The sequence below is a fragment of the Cynocephalus volans genome, chromosome 8, assembly GCF_027409185.1.
Source record: "Cynocephalus volans isolate mCynVol1 chromosome 8, mCynVol1.pri, whole genome shotgun sequence".
Lineage (NCBI taxonomy): Eukaryota > Metazoa > Chordata > Mammalia > Dermoptera > Cynocephalidae > Cynocephalus > Cynocephalus volans.
The window spans coordinates 61,833,381-61,847,733 of NC_084467.1; the positions used below are offsets into that span (position 1 = coordinate 61,833,381).

General features: G+C 34.2%; 1 protein-coding gene across 1 annotated transcript in view; it reads right to left on the reverse strand.

Annotated features, from left to right (window-relative positions):
* The window catches only part of NEGR1 (neuronal growth regulator 1), an 847,674-nt gene that overhangs the window by 190,721 nt on the left and 642,600 nt on the right, over positions 1 to 14,353 (reverse strand). The window lies entirely within an intron of this gene.

Genomic DNA, 14,353 nt, shown 5'->3' on the forward strand with positions numbered 1-14,353 from the left:
TAAAACTCCACTTATTTGTCAGTTATTATGACACTGCTTTGCTGGTGAGAGGTACAGGTAAAATTGTATTTTCACTATTGTTCTTTCAGGCTTTCATCTCTCTCTGCCTGTCATGTTAACAGGCTATAATCTTTTATGATATCCAACTATTATTGAAGATGAAATAACCATATGCAACAGGAGATCTGTCACAAGCTCCTATTGATAACCTGGTTAGTTTAATTACTCTCTCGTTTGTCAAAGGGGCCATGACACATTACAAACGAAAGCATGAAATCCAGTACGCTGCCTGAAAATCCAGGCGTAATGAACCAAAATAAAAATCTAAGTCGTCATCAAAGGGCTTTCCTGTAGTACACTGTGCATACAGCTCAACATGAGGTGCTTAACCACACAAGTTAAAGGAACATGATCCTGTTGTGCAGGGGTTCATGGGCTGCTATGATGAACACCACAAATGGAAAGGTATCTAATATGCCATATAGAAGCATGGATAAAGAGTTAGTCAAAACTTAATGATATTATGCATAAGAAAGAGTCCTAAGAGCATTTGGTGAGGTAGAGAGCTAAGGTCTATGGGCTGTGGGGTAATGAATGTGGAGAGAGGATTCTCATGCAGATTTCAGTTTGTGTGGCTAAAATTATAAACTTGAACCTAAAGGCTCTATTGGGGTTTTTTTGAGACATAAAAATTCATGTTACTTATTTATATTTCTGTGCATCTTTTGGAAATAACTGTTCGAGAGGAAGAGGAATCATCCACTTATTTATTCTTCATTCCTTCATCGATTCAACAAGTATTTGTATCAGGGACCACATTAATGAAAAAAAAAAAAAATATTCCTTGCCTCATAGAGATAATACGGCATGATACAAACTAAGATAGAAATAAAACAGGATAAAAGAAAAAGGAGTAGAAAAGCATGTTATTTTATACGGTGAAGTAACATAACTCCTTCTTGATAAGATGATATTTGAGTAGAGAATTACATACTGTAAGAAAAAAGTCATGTGGCTATTTGTATGAAATTACTATAAGAGGAAGCATGAAAGGTAAAGGCCCTGAGCAGAGAGTATGCTTGAGGTGGGAACATGTTTGACAGGTTTAAGTTTAACATGCTGTTTAAGAAACAGTTAAATGGTCAGTATAGCTTGAGTAGAATAAGTGAGAAGAATCCAGAAGAGAAGGCGGGGCAGGGGGCTGTGGCCCAGATTTTGTAGGGTCTGTTAGCCCATGGTAAATGCTTTGGATTTTATTCTAAGAGGATGTGGTTTTGGAGATTATGAGCAGAGCAGTGACACGATTTGATTAAAACTCTATAAAGGTTCTTTGGCTGCTGCATGAAACATGTTCTGCAGAGAGGCAGGAGAGGAAACAGGCGGAACAGCTAGGAGGCTGTCGCAGTAATCCTTAGGATGATGAGAAAGTCATTGGCCAATCCATAGAAAAGGCAGGAATTGAGAAAGAATGTAATTAAAAAGATCACTGGTCACATTGGAACTGACTCAACTCATTTTAGTTAACTGGCAACGACTGGACATTTTTAGTGAAATTCCAAGTTTACACCATTCTGAACTCTATTACTTTGTATAAATAAAAGGATTCTATGGCCACAGAAATGTCTGACTATGGCCAGCATTTTTCTTTTGTTGGGGCTCAGAACACAATATACCAAAGTGAAGACCTCATAAGCAGCCTCAGAAGCAAAGGCCCTCTTTGACCTTCTCCCACCCTCCTTTGTCTTGCTCACCTTTCTTCCCCAAGGCAAGCCATAGAAACTAGAATTTCTCTTTCTCAAGGTGGGCCATAGAAACAAGAGCTTCTTTTCCCCAAAACCAGCCATAAAATTTAAAAATATTATTCCCCCCCCCCGACCTTTCTGTGTAAAAGCTAGTCATAAAGAAATTCTCTGACCTCCTTTGTTTGATAGTAGGTCACAAGACCCCTATCTCAGAAAGGGTTCTGGCCCATAATTAGGAGGAAGAAATGATTCACAGAGAAGCCAGGAAGAATCTGAAAGGACAGGCCTTGCTGAGTTTCCCAACTCAGTCTATTCCCATTAGACCATACCCTTTTTGTTCAATATTTCTACATGGCTGTCCATTCTTCATCAAGCTTAAGTATAAAACTATGATTAAATAAATTTGTTATGCTTTTTCTGTTTTTAACCTGTCTTTTGTTATAGGAGTGTCAGCCAGGATCCTTATAATGAGGAGGAAAGGGATCACTCCCTCTCTGCCTGCACACTTTTCTACAGTGCTCCTCAGAGATTGTGATGTCCCTGTATGTGCTATGATTCTCTTATTGGACAGAGCTTTTTCCAAACTTTTGTGACTATAGAATTCCAGAAGGTTTTGTGTGTGTGTGTGTGTGTGTGTGTGTGTGTGTGTGTTTCGTGACCGGCACTCAGCCAGGGAGTGCACCGGCCATTCCTATATAGGATCCGAATGCACCACGGGCTCGGCCCCAGAAGGTTTTATTTGAGCTATTTATGGGCCTGATATTTCTTGGGAATTATTTTGGGTATGTTAGACTGTTAGACTAGTGGATCTTTAACATCTATTCCACATTATCAGGTAATGTTGTTCATGACTTTTAAGATCAACAATCATCACTGGTTCATCAGGATTCCAAGTGCTCATGAGCTTTAACGTCCTCTCAAATTTTGTGTAAGGAAAAGGTCTCAATTATTTGCACCGTAAGGATATGATCATTTATTTTTCTTGGAATAGATGTATTTGATAACAATCATAAGTAATTAAATCTCCAACGGGAGCTGTAACAGTGATGATTATAAGTATGCTTGGCCAAGTTATATATCACATTCATTTTCCACTAAAATGTTCCATGTTTTAAGAAATCATACTGGGCCCTTTCTTAGAAAGATGATCAAATGATAAAACCTAAGTGTGTGTTCTCAGAGCCTATTTCTTTTACCACCAAACTCCCTCCATTGCTCTAGATTTTGGCCCTGCACCAGCAGTGTAAGCTGTTTTTTTCCAGGGTAGAAGTGTAAATGTATACATCTTCATGCATATATGTTTCCAGGACTGTTTTTTCTTTCCATGGATATAGTTTTTTGTTTTTGCTCCTTCAATAACAACAAAGTAGCAAGGAAGGTGAATGCTTAACTCCCTCAGATTCACAAGTACAATGGCATCATTTGGAATAGACAGTTTATGTGCACTGCTGAAATTCAGGCACACAGCCCTTGTGCTAAATTGTATATGACTGTGAGATGAAGCAATTGCACAGTAGAAAAAAAAAATCAATTTCAGAGGAATGTTACTCGACAGATGTGTAAGAGCAACAAGCAGATGTTGAGGAAAGCTAACAGTGAAAGGGTCAACAAGGGTATTTAACACCTGGGTGATTAGATGTTCAAAAAAGAGGAGTCTTCCTTTTTCATTTACTCAGTGGGATTATTTCCTTGCATTGTTCAGCCAGTCATTTCAGGATGGAGATAATGAAAGGTTCTTCATCCAAAACTCCAGGATCTGCAGGTGCAAGCAACAGAACTTCTGCATTTGGCACCCAACAAGGCTAATCAAGATTCCTTTTCTTAGTTACATGACAATAGCCACAAAGACCTTCTTTCTATTTTGCCATCCTCAATGGGAGCTTTGGTTATATACAGTCATATTGCCAAAAAATGAGTAAATCCAGAGTTACTTTAATAGACTTATTAAGTTGAGATACTTGAAACGAAACTTTATAGCTCCAACGGCAAAAGAATTTGATGGCCAGTGTCTCCCCTCAAAATGATGGACGATGAGTATACCATGTTAAATAACTGCAAAAATAAACAAGTGTGTTCAGAGAGTAGTAGTAAACTTAGATTTCCTAAAGAGAAGGAAATCATGAACAAATAAGTCTTATAGAAGTTACATGGTTTGAAAACACTGGACAATAAGCATGTTGACTTTGGGTCTAGATTCTAGAATTTATGGGCTACACTGAGGCAGCTTGGTCAAATGAACAGTCTTGGAAAAAGTTTTAAGGTTTCTAGTATCTACCAGAGAACGCATAATATAGAATGTACTCAATACATTATTGTGACAGATGAGGATGACGATAGACAGTTGAAAATTTCTTCCTTCAAGATAGGTTGAAACTCAGGGTGGGAAATAATGACAATCTTTCAAAGGTTGACATAGATCTCATGGAAACAGATTACAAAGCCAACAGACTCTATGAAGCAAATATGTCCTTGTTTTATGGAATAATTTTACCTTTAAGAGAGCTAAGAAATCCATGTTATTGCTAAAAGAAAATTTTTAAAAAAGAATTCATCTGGTCAGGTTTTTTAAAAAAATCAAACTGTCAAAATATAGTTGAATCATAATCTTCATGACTTAAGCACTTTAACATTGAATTAAACCTTTGGTCAGTGTTCACAGGGGATAAAAATAATTCAGTTTGTAATGTACTTCCAGCTTCCCCAAGGCCTTAAAAATTTACACAGTGGTGTAATAGTATAGCAAAATGGCTCTGTTTTGCAGTTCAACAAAAATGTCTATAGCATTCATTATCTGAGTTCTTAACAGTTTTAAATCTCAGTTTTCTCACCCATAAAATAAATAGTACCTACTTCACAGGATTGCTGTATAGACAACATAAAAGAATTCATCGAAAGTGCTTACCCTAGTGCTTTGCACTGAGTTAGCAGTCAACAAAAACATTAGCTATTGTTAAACAGAAATAATTACAAGAGAATAACATATCATGCTTCCTTTAAGAGAATAGAATCATGATAAGATGTGGATAGAAAATGTAACTGATTTTTTAAAATCCATCGCCTTGGTACTGCAAGCATGTGATTAATTTAATTAAAAGCTGGACTAGTATATCACTTTTTGCTCTCCCAAGAATTCCATCCATATCTTATTTTTTAAATGTAGTTAATCAAGAAAATCTTTACTGAGAGGCAGGTATGGTAGACCTTGTCTTATTTCTCCCTAACCAAGGAGTAAGAGGCTTAGGTTCAGTAATAAAATAAAACATAAAAAATATATGCAGCACAAAGGTATCCTTTCTAGAAAGATATGCAGTTGTGGTGGTGCATCATTGGCTTGGGCATATAAAAGATCATGTGCTGATTCAGTTGAGCATATGATGATGTTATTTTCTCTTTCAAAAGAAAAACGATAAGTGGGGTTTCACATGTAAACTTGACATTAATGGTTTTATTAAACATTTAATATCCATTATGACAGTGTACTCAGCTGTGATCTCTGATTCCCTTGTGTTTGTGGAGGTGCAGAAAAAGCAAAATATTTGGTGAAAAAAATTTAGAGAGGTAAGATATATGACTGCATATGAAATCTTATCTTAGGATCATTAGCAAATGCACTGCACTGGCCTCCTTAACCTTCAAAGAACATTCATTCATTGTTTGAAACTATAACCTAAGAGATTCTTTTCCGAAGCTCAGGTTTAATGCTATTACATTATTTGACTACTTCAAGGGGATTAAATATCTGAAACTACCATTAGTCTTTGATATTGTGGTGTAAATGGTCTGATATTGTGTTGATTATGAATGTGCACCTGTCATAGGCAACTGGAGGATGGGTGGATGGATGGGTTGCCTGTGACTCATGATGGAAATAAAAGTGTAGTAAGGAGAGAAAGGGTTACATAATGAGTACTTTGTTATTGCTTAAGCAGATTTTATTCATATTGTGTTTTTAACAAGGGTCAGCACTGGTGAAATTACAGCTTGAAGTAGCTGTGCCCTTGTAGTCAGCAATGCTCACGCCAGTGATGCATCCACTGTAAAATATGTCTCAGATTTATTGGGCCATCAGCTGTATCAATAGGAATTAAATGGTTCACTGTTTTCCTAGCTGTTCACCAAACCTTCTCTCTTTTGACTTGTTCGTGATTTGAACTCTTATCTGTTGGTAGTCATGCTGAAATTATAGCCGTATTGGATTGATTTGGATACATGGGACAAGTTTGCCAGAATTGCAAAGTCGAGATTCTCCTAAGGCATCTCTAGTCTCAGCATGTACAGTCTTGTAGCAAAAGTTGCCCATTAGTAAAAATCTTAAAACTTTTGGATGGATTGTTTTCATATTAAAGCTATTACAAATTTCCTGATGTAAAAATTATTTTTTAGTAAATCCTGAAAAAGCAAAGATTAGAAAAGTTCTGATGCTTTCTTTAGATTACCTGTAAAACATGAGAGTATTCTTGGGAATCTTTTCATGGGAAGAGCGTTTCTAATTGTACTAATCAGACAAGATATGTTATTGGAACTTCTGTTATAGTTATTGCTATGTTTTAGGTCATGATACACTTTTAAAGACTAATATTAATCTTTCAAAATGTGCATAAATTGGACTTGCATATAAATTTAAGGTTCTTGCAGTTAATCTAAAAAATAATAGCAATAAAGATATACTTGGTAATAGATGGGAATAACATTGGTGGAATATTTCCTTAGGCCAGTTCCTCATTGGATCATTGTTCCTGCTGGCCTAAGGGCCAGCTTCCTCCAAAGACCTAATGGTAAATCTGAAGGCACCAGAGAGCTTTGGGCTGGTATGACTTACAGAATATGCTGGTATGCCCTTGCAGAATAATCACTGGATCAGATTTCTTAGTTGACTGAATGGTTTATTATTTCTTTTTGTAACTGTGGCCTTCAATGATCTTAAAATAGAATACTTAAAAAGTTGATTAAAATTCAGTTATTGAAATTGTTTAATTCTGAAAAATGAATAATTCATATTGCTAATATGTTCTAAAGAATTACTTTCCCAACACACTGTCTTAGAGAAAAAGAAGCTTTGAGTAGCTAGAAAAAACAGAAATTAAAGAAAAAATAAGATTGATACCATAGAAATACAGTAGTAAACTGCCCATTTTTCCCTGCCCTTCTTGTCCCCCCACCCTCAAATGCATGAGAGAGAATGTTAGAAGTCTAGCAAGACCATGGAAAACAAGTTAAGTGAATGACATTTTTCAAAACTAAAGAAACAGATTCCTAGTAAGAAAATGAACATTAAACTAGAAACACTTTCACCTCCCCATTTATTTTGAGGTAGCAAGCAGCTGTATGCTCCAACCTGCATCTGGAGGATATAATGTTACAGTATTTCTGTATGGTTCAAAGAGTAAAGCAACAAAGGCCATTACTGTGCAACAGATGTGCTTAGACTTGCAGTGAATTTACAAACAAGAAGAAAAAGAACCTAGTGGAAAGTAATAGTAACTGTAGCAATGAGAGGTAATTTTCTTCTCATTTGAAAAACATAGTTTTGTCTACAGAGGAAGAAAGCTAAATCAGAGCAAACACAGTAAGTAGTAACTAAGAGCTAAGGAATGAGACATAAAGTAGAACAGACATTTTACGTACAAATAGTACATCCTAAAGAAATCAAATGATATGGGAGGACGAGTGGTAGGAAAACTATAATTTTTGGAAACAATAGTACAGGGTTATTTGGGACTAAGAATGTTTTACAAGGGAAAAAGGATGTCATCTTCCTAAAATGATTAAACAAAAATGCGGTACAAGAAAATTCTGCCTAACAGCAAAAGTAATTTGACAACTGAAGAGTGTGTCAAGAAAGGAAAAGTCTGACTGACAAAAAGAATTTCCCATGTCAGCAAAAGCAGCACATAAATAAATTATTAGAGAAAATGTTTAGGTTCTTTTCTATTCTGCTCAGAAATTATATATAAATATATTGCAGCTGATACCCTCCTTATAATCTCAATCTCATTTAGCAGCCCTTCAGTCAAAATCACTAAATCCTCTTTATTTACTGCTCTCATACTGCAGTTAATTTGTGCATTTGATAAGCAGTTACTATTACCTGTTTATCAATGTCATTGCAAAACATTTCTAAGAATTGAGAGACTCTATCATCTCCTTGGCTCTGCCTTTAAAATGCAAGTAGAATCCTAACACTTCTACTCATCCTCATAGCTATCGTGCTGGTGCAAGCCAATATCACCTCTTGCTTGCAATATATCAGTGGTCTCCTAACTGGTCCCCCTGGTTTTGCCCTTGCTCCCTCTACAAAGGTAATTCTCAACACAGAAGCCATAGTGTTTGTATTAAAGCCAGTCAAATCCTCCATCCTTGCTACACACAACCATTCTCGGCTTCCCCTTTAATTCAGAATAAAAGTCACATTCATTGAAGGGGTCTGAAAGGTCCTGAATGACCTGGCCCTCCTGCTATCTCTGTGACCACATCTCTGTCATGACTACTTGACATTCATGGAACACATACCAAGAATGCCTCTGTTTCAAGGTCTTTATACTTGCTACTTCCTCAGTCTGGAATATTCATCCCTCAGATATCTGCATATTTTACTAGCATCCTCATTTCCATCCAGTGTCTACTCAAATTCCACCTTATTAAAGACCTTCTCTGGCCTCTACTCTCTCACCCTGCAATCCCTTTCTTCTTAACATTTCTTATTGCTTTCCACGCCAGTGATCTCCATCTGACATAGTATATATTTATGAGTACATTTTTTATTGCCGATTGTCTCTCTTATCTCATTGAAAAATATGATCCAAAAGGGAACAGTCTTTGCTTTGTTCAGTGATTTTTATCTACTCCCTAGATCAGTGCCTGAAGCACAGTAGGCACACAATAAAAGTATTATTATTGTTGAATGAATAAAGAATAAAATAACCATTCAGTTCTCCATGTTACAGAAATGTTGCTCATTTTGATCTAGACCGAGGAAGATCTCATAATGTTATTCTCCTTTGCTGAGTAGAAAACTTCTCTAGCATTATCATTTGTATATTTAAAATCTCGAATGTCATATGTATCTAAAATGAATAATGCAATGTCTGCAAATATATCACCTTCACATTTTGATGTAATTTTTATGTAATAATACCTTATGTTTTCTCATAGTTAGATCAGTGCATATATATATGCATGTATATTTAATTAAATTTAATGTATTTGTCAGAGTAATTAGATATAATAGAGAACATAGCATCTGAAACTAAATGACTAACTACAGATTTTATATATATTATATATATATATTTTATATAATATAATATATATTTTATATATATTACATATAACCCTATATAACTGGGCATTAAAATATCATATACCTGGGCAGAAGAGTTCTAGAAGAAAATTCAAGCAGTGCTTGTCTTATCTCCCACCAATATGTTTTGACTCAGAAAGCAGTCACAGATAACTTTTAGGCTAATGTCATGTTTTAGTCGGCTATAGCCATAATAAAGCTGTGTAACAAATAACCACAAGATTTTAGTGACATACAACAATTAATATCTATTTCTTCCTCATGTGTCCCTTCTCTTCCATATCTGTAATGCCCATTAGCTAAAGTAGTCACATAGTCAATTTTGTCATCAGTGGGGCTGGAAAATATTACTCCACCTACATTTGGAGTCAGTATTTGCCAAAGAATTATCCAAACTATTACTTGTAGGTAGATTTTTCTAAAGTCATTCCATCTCAAAGCCTCTTCCATATCAAAACCAAAGAGAGCTATATGGGTCTGCCTTGACAAGAAAGATTTGTTTTATCCTCTGTTAAGAAAATGGGATGTCTGAAATGAATTATGGGTTCCAGAGTAGTAATTCAGTGAGAAGAGTATATGAATGAAGATACACCATAAAGAACAGAGCAGCCCAGGGAAACCAAAATGACAGTAAGGGCTATGCAAACCAAGGACTGTGGAAAGCTAGCATGTCAGGAAGGTATTATCAGAGTTCCCAAGAAAGGCTGACAGAAACCCATCACAGGAAGATTCCCTACTTCTTTAGTGACCACAATGGCATGCATTTGGAAATTGGGAGATATTTTTCCATTTTCATATATTATTAACTGACTCCATATTAATTCTGAAAAAAATATTTTATTTTAAAATATAATTGTACACATTTCTGGGGTACAGTGTGTTGTTTCAATACATGTATAGATTGTATGATGATTCACTTAGGGTAGATAATGTATCCATCACCTAAATATTCTGAATTATTATCCGTTCTCTTATTCATTTTTTTACTCAGTGCTGGCAGTCAGGATAGATTAAAATGATTCTCACCTTAGAGAAGCTTAAGGCTCTAATGGAATTAGAAAATGACCAATACTGTGTCATAAACTTCTGTGTTTTTCTAAGGCCTACCCCAGTATCAAGAACACAGTAAATACTGTAAAAATGCTTGTTGAATAAAGAAATATAATGAATGAATGCATTATCTCTATAAAATACTACAGTTCTATGATCTTGTTATAATATACCTTCTAGGCTTTTAATCTCAATATAGTTAAATTCCAATGAGTTATATTTAATGTAGACAGTCTTATAATGTCCATGTAATACATCAACAATAATTAAATACATTTGTATTATATAGGCAAATATTGATATCAATGCCATTTTTTGATAATGTACATTTCTCAAAGCATTTTTCAATTAATAAATTTTAATGAGTAAGAATATGGAAAGAAAGGAAGGAACACAGCAATCACAATAATAGGTTGAACTTTCAGAAGGAGAGAACAGAACTGCAGTTACTAGAGATGGGAAAGGGGGAGGGGGAGGGAAGTTAGTGAGAAATTGGTTAATGGACACAAAAAATGATTACGTTTTGTAATGATGAATATGCTAATTATCGTGATTTGATCATCACATATTGTACACAAGTATTGATAATCAACTCTGTACCCCATAAATATGTATAATTAATTAGGTTTCAAAAAAAATGGAAATAGAATAATTCCTGTATTTATTTCACCTTTAATTTAATTTAAAGCTAAAAATTTCCCTGAAAAAGTTATACATCCTAGACACATAGAGCAATATTTTGATCAAATGAATGGATATGTTTGTTAAAAAAAAAAAAAACATTTATTTTGACTAGAAATCTTTGTTATTATTTGAATCTGAAATATATGTGGGGGACAAAATAGTTTATTTACTTTGTGTGAAAATTGAAAGATATAATTTTAACTTAGAAAGTTGATCTGTGTGTACTGGGGATATTAGAAGCAGTTATGGTGTTTGTTTATAAAAGACACAGGATGAATGCTTCCAGAACAATCTTAGAAGCAATATGTCTTGCTTCTGTTATCATTTTGGTTAAGTGTAAAATGTGGGTTCTCTGCCTGAATTTGAGTTCACCATTTTTTAAAATGGAAATTTGTACTAGGAAATGAATATGACTATGTTATAAGAAGTGGGACTGTGTTGTAAAAAGTGGAAAGACTGGTCAAAATGATGCTTCCCATTGGGTCTATTATCTGCAAGTTCTTTCCAAATTGTTCCACTGTGTGCTCCATGAAATAACAGCCCATTATGGTTTAATGTTCTTCTTACTAAAGTAATCCTATGAGGTGGCCTAGTAATAGCATGAAATAATCTTGTATGGGTTTTGTGTGTGAGTATGTGTGGGTGAGTGGGTGTGTGTATTAGCCCTATTTCTTCCAAAATGCAAATAAGCCTGTATTTGGTAACCAAATGTTTCCAGGGCATTTTAAATGCATAATTCATAAAAACCCAAAATGGTGAAACAATGCACAGACTCTACTGGTATTAATTTAGCTATAGCAAATATGCAAAAACACTAGGTAGAACAGGTTTTGTCTTTTAACATTTTAATGAGCTTTGGGACTTTCATGCATATTGGTTATGTTGCCCTAATTACTCATTATAATTCTAATGTGCATTTTATATTTAATTACAATGCTTATAAAGATTTGGTATGGACAGTAAATTATTATAACTAGCATGTGCATAATGATTATGAACTGAATTTATTAACTTTTACACCAGCATTTAGTGTTGGTAACTTTCAGTTTCACCTTGGTAATTAACCACATTGTCTGATTAAACAAATATTTGTGTGGAATTAACTGTAAATGTCAAAAAGCAGGGCCTACTTTTTTGTTTTTTGCCATTTTTCATCACATTTTATTTTCAGTTTTGTTAGCTAATTCCATTACTAGACAAGCTCATTTAAATATATTTTAGTAAATATTAATTTTCTCTTAGTTATTGAAAATATTGTAGGCTTGTTTAGAAATTTCAATAGGAAGCCTAATATCAGATGATTACAAGCTTTCTGCTGGGGTAAGTAAAGCTAAATAGATTTCTGAGATGTTAAAAAATAATTCTCACATTTTGTAAACATTAAGAATGGTTGTCTTCTATCAACAAGAATTCTCTTCCTATCTGGCATAATGCATTTCCATGTCTTAGATGTTAATTGTTCATATTAAAAAAGATCAAATTGCTCTAGATTCATTTTCCATCCTTGAAATTTCGTACAAGTCTCTGTATTAAGTGGGCAATTAATACATATTAATTGATAATTAAGATGATAATAAGATTTTCTTGTAAAAATTCACATTCATTTACAGAAAAATAAAACTTAACCAAAACTTAAATGTGAATGAAACCATAACTTTATCAGATGGGGTCTTTATTTTTGAATTCCAGATAGCCTTATTCCTGACCCAGATAATATTTGCCTTCAGTGGATTTAACAAAGAGGTTTTTAATCTGAAAAATTTCTAAATATAGACATCCACATAGTATAGCAGTTAAGAGCTTTGCATTAAGGAGCAATTCAATTTGAATCTTAGCATATGACCAGTTAGTAGTGGTGGGATGCTGGACAAGTATGTTAACATTTTAAAACTTTAATCCCTGTCTCAGTAACGCAGGAACGATAAAACCTAGTTCAAGGACTTGTGGCAATTAAGTGAGAGAATGAACATAAAGAATGAGTACAAGGAAGGCATGGCATATAGTAAGTACTGGAAAATGTGAGGTGCTGTCACTCAAACACTACTGCCACCCTGATTCAAGTGATTGGCAGAGCACTGTTAGAATCTAACACAAAACTTCTGCAAATCCTTCAGTATAATCTATCCACTGATGAATGTGACATTTGTCTATAATATATAATTATGTATGCATGTACATATCATATATTCATATATGTATATGTATATATATATATACATTGTAGATGTATATATTTGCACAAAATTGTTTTTAAAAACCACTAACTTGCCATCAGTAGATCACTTTGAATATAATAATCTTTTATACCATTTCATTGTTTACTATGTGCTTGAATTCCTAGTTTACTTTTTGTACTACTCTTATGAAAACAATCACCTATAGATTTGTATGATGCTTATTTATATATAATATGAATTTATATCACTGAATTTCTATGATAACAGTACTATTAATAATAGAACTATTATATATGACCATTGCATTATTTTATGTACATTATATTATACAATTATATGTAAAATATATACAACTATATATTAATATAGCACATTATTTCAGCACCACAATTAATTATGCTATTACCCTCTTAAATACATTATAGTCTCTAAGGTAGAGTTTATTCCTTAGTTATCATTTTATGCTGTAAATTAACAAACGTTTATCAAGTACTTACTGCATGTCAGTTACTATGGTATAGCCTTAGCAGCTAGAATCATGCCTTGAACATAATAAATATTTGTCATATGAGTGAACATATGAATAAATTGTAGTTTTACTACTGTACAGACAGTTGACATATGGAAAAGCTTTTCCAAGATTATTTTTTCTTTAACAGGCTGTGTCTATAGGTTAAGTGAAAATAATAAGGCGATAGGTGAAAATTTCTATCAATCCGTCAAGTGTTTGTGGTAAGATTCTCCAACAAGATTTAATTCTATAAACTTTTTACTTTGAAATTGAGCTTGTGCCAAATTATATATTGTTTGTGGTAATTTAATACATGCCAATCCTAAAGTAAGTAGAAATGTTTCCTGTTTTTAACCCATTTCTTTGTCATTCATGAATCTGATTCAACACACCCAATCTCTCTTATGAGCTACCTACTTTCATAACTAGTCTGTATCTTTTCTGTACCTAGAGCTGCCATCAGTGGAGGCCGCAGGGATTTTCTGTCATCTCTTCAGTGATTCTACATACCAGTCCCTTGACAGTCATAGATGTAAGGTTTACAGTTCTTAACTTTCACCAAGTAATTTCAAATCTCATTAATTGTACTGTTGGTAAGTTTTTTGTGGCCTGAAGTTGACTTGTTTCTGATTATATTGTGAGCAGGACGGACTGGAGGAGTTTAAGCCTAAAAGTGGGAAAATCGGCTCATTTCAGTTCAGAGGTCAAGGGCTGAACTATGACAGTGTCAGCAAGAATGAAAAGTCCCAAGGGAAGGGATTAACTGAACGCAGGACACATGTATTCTCATGGAAAGTTAAGGATATAGGATGGATTTTTACTTAATATTTTTGGCTTTTCTCCACCCCCGTGCCCACTCTCACCCAAAGAAAGAAGAACAACTGACATT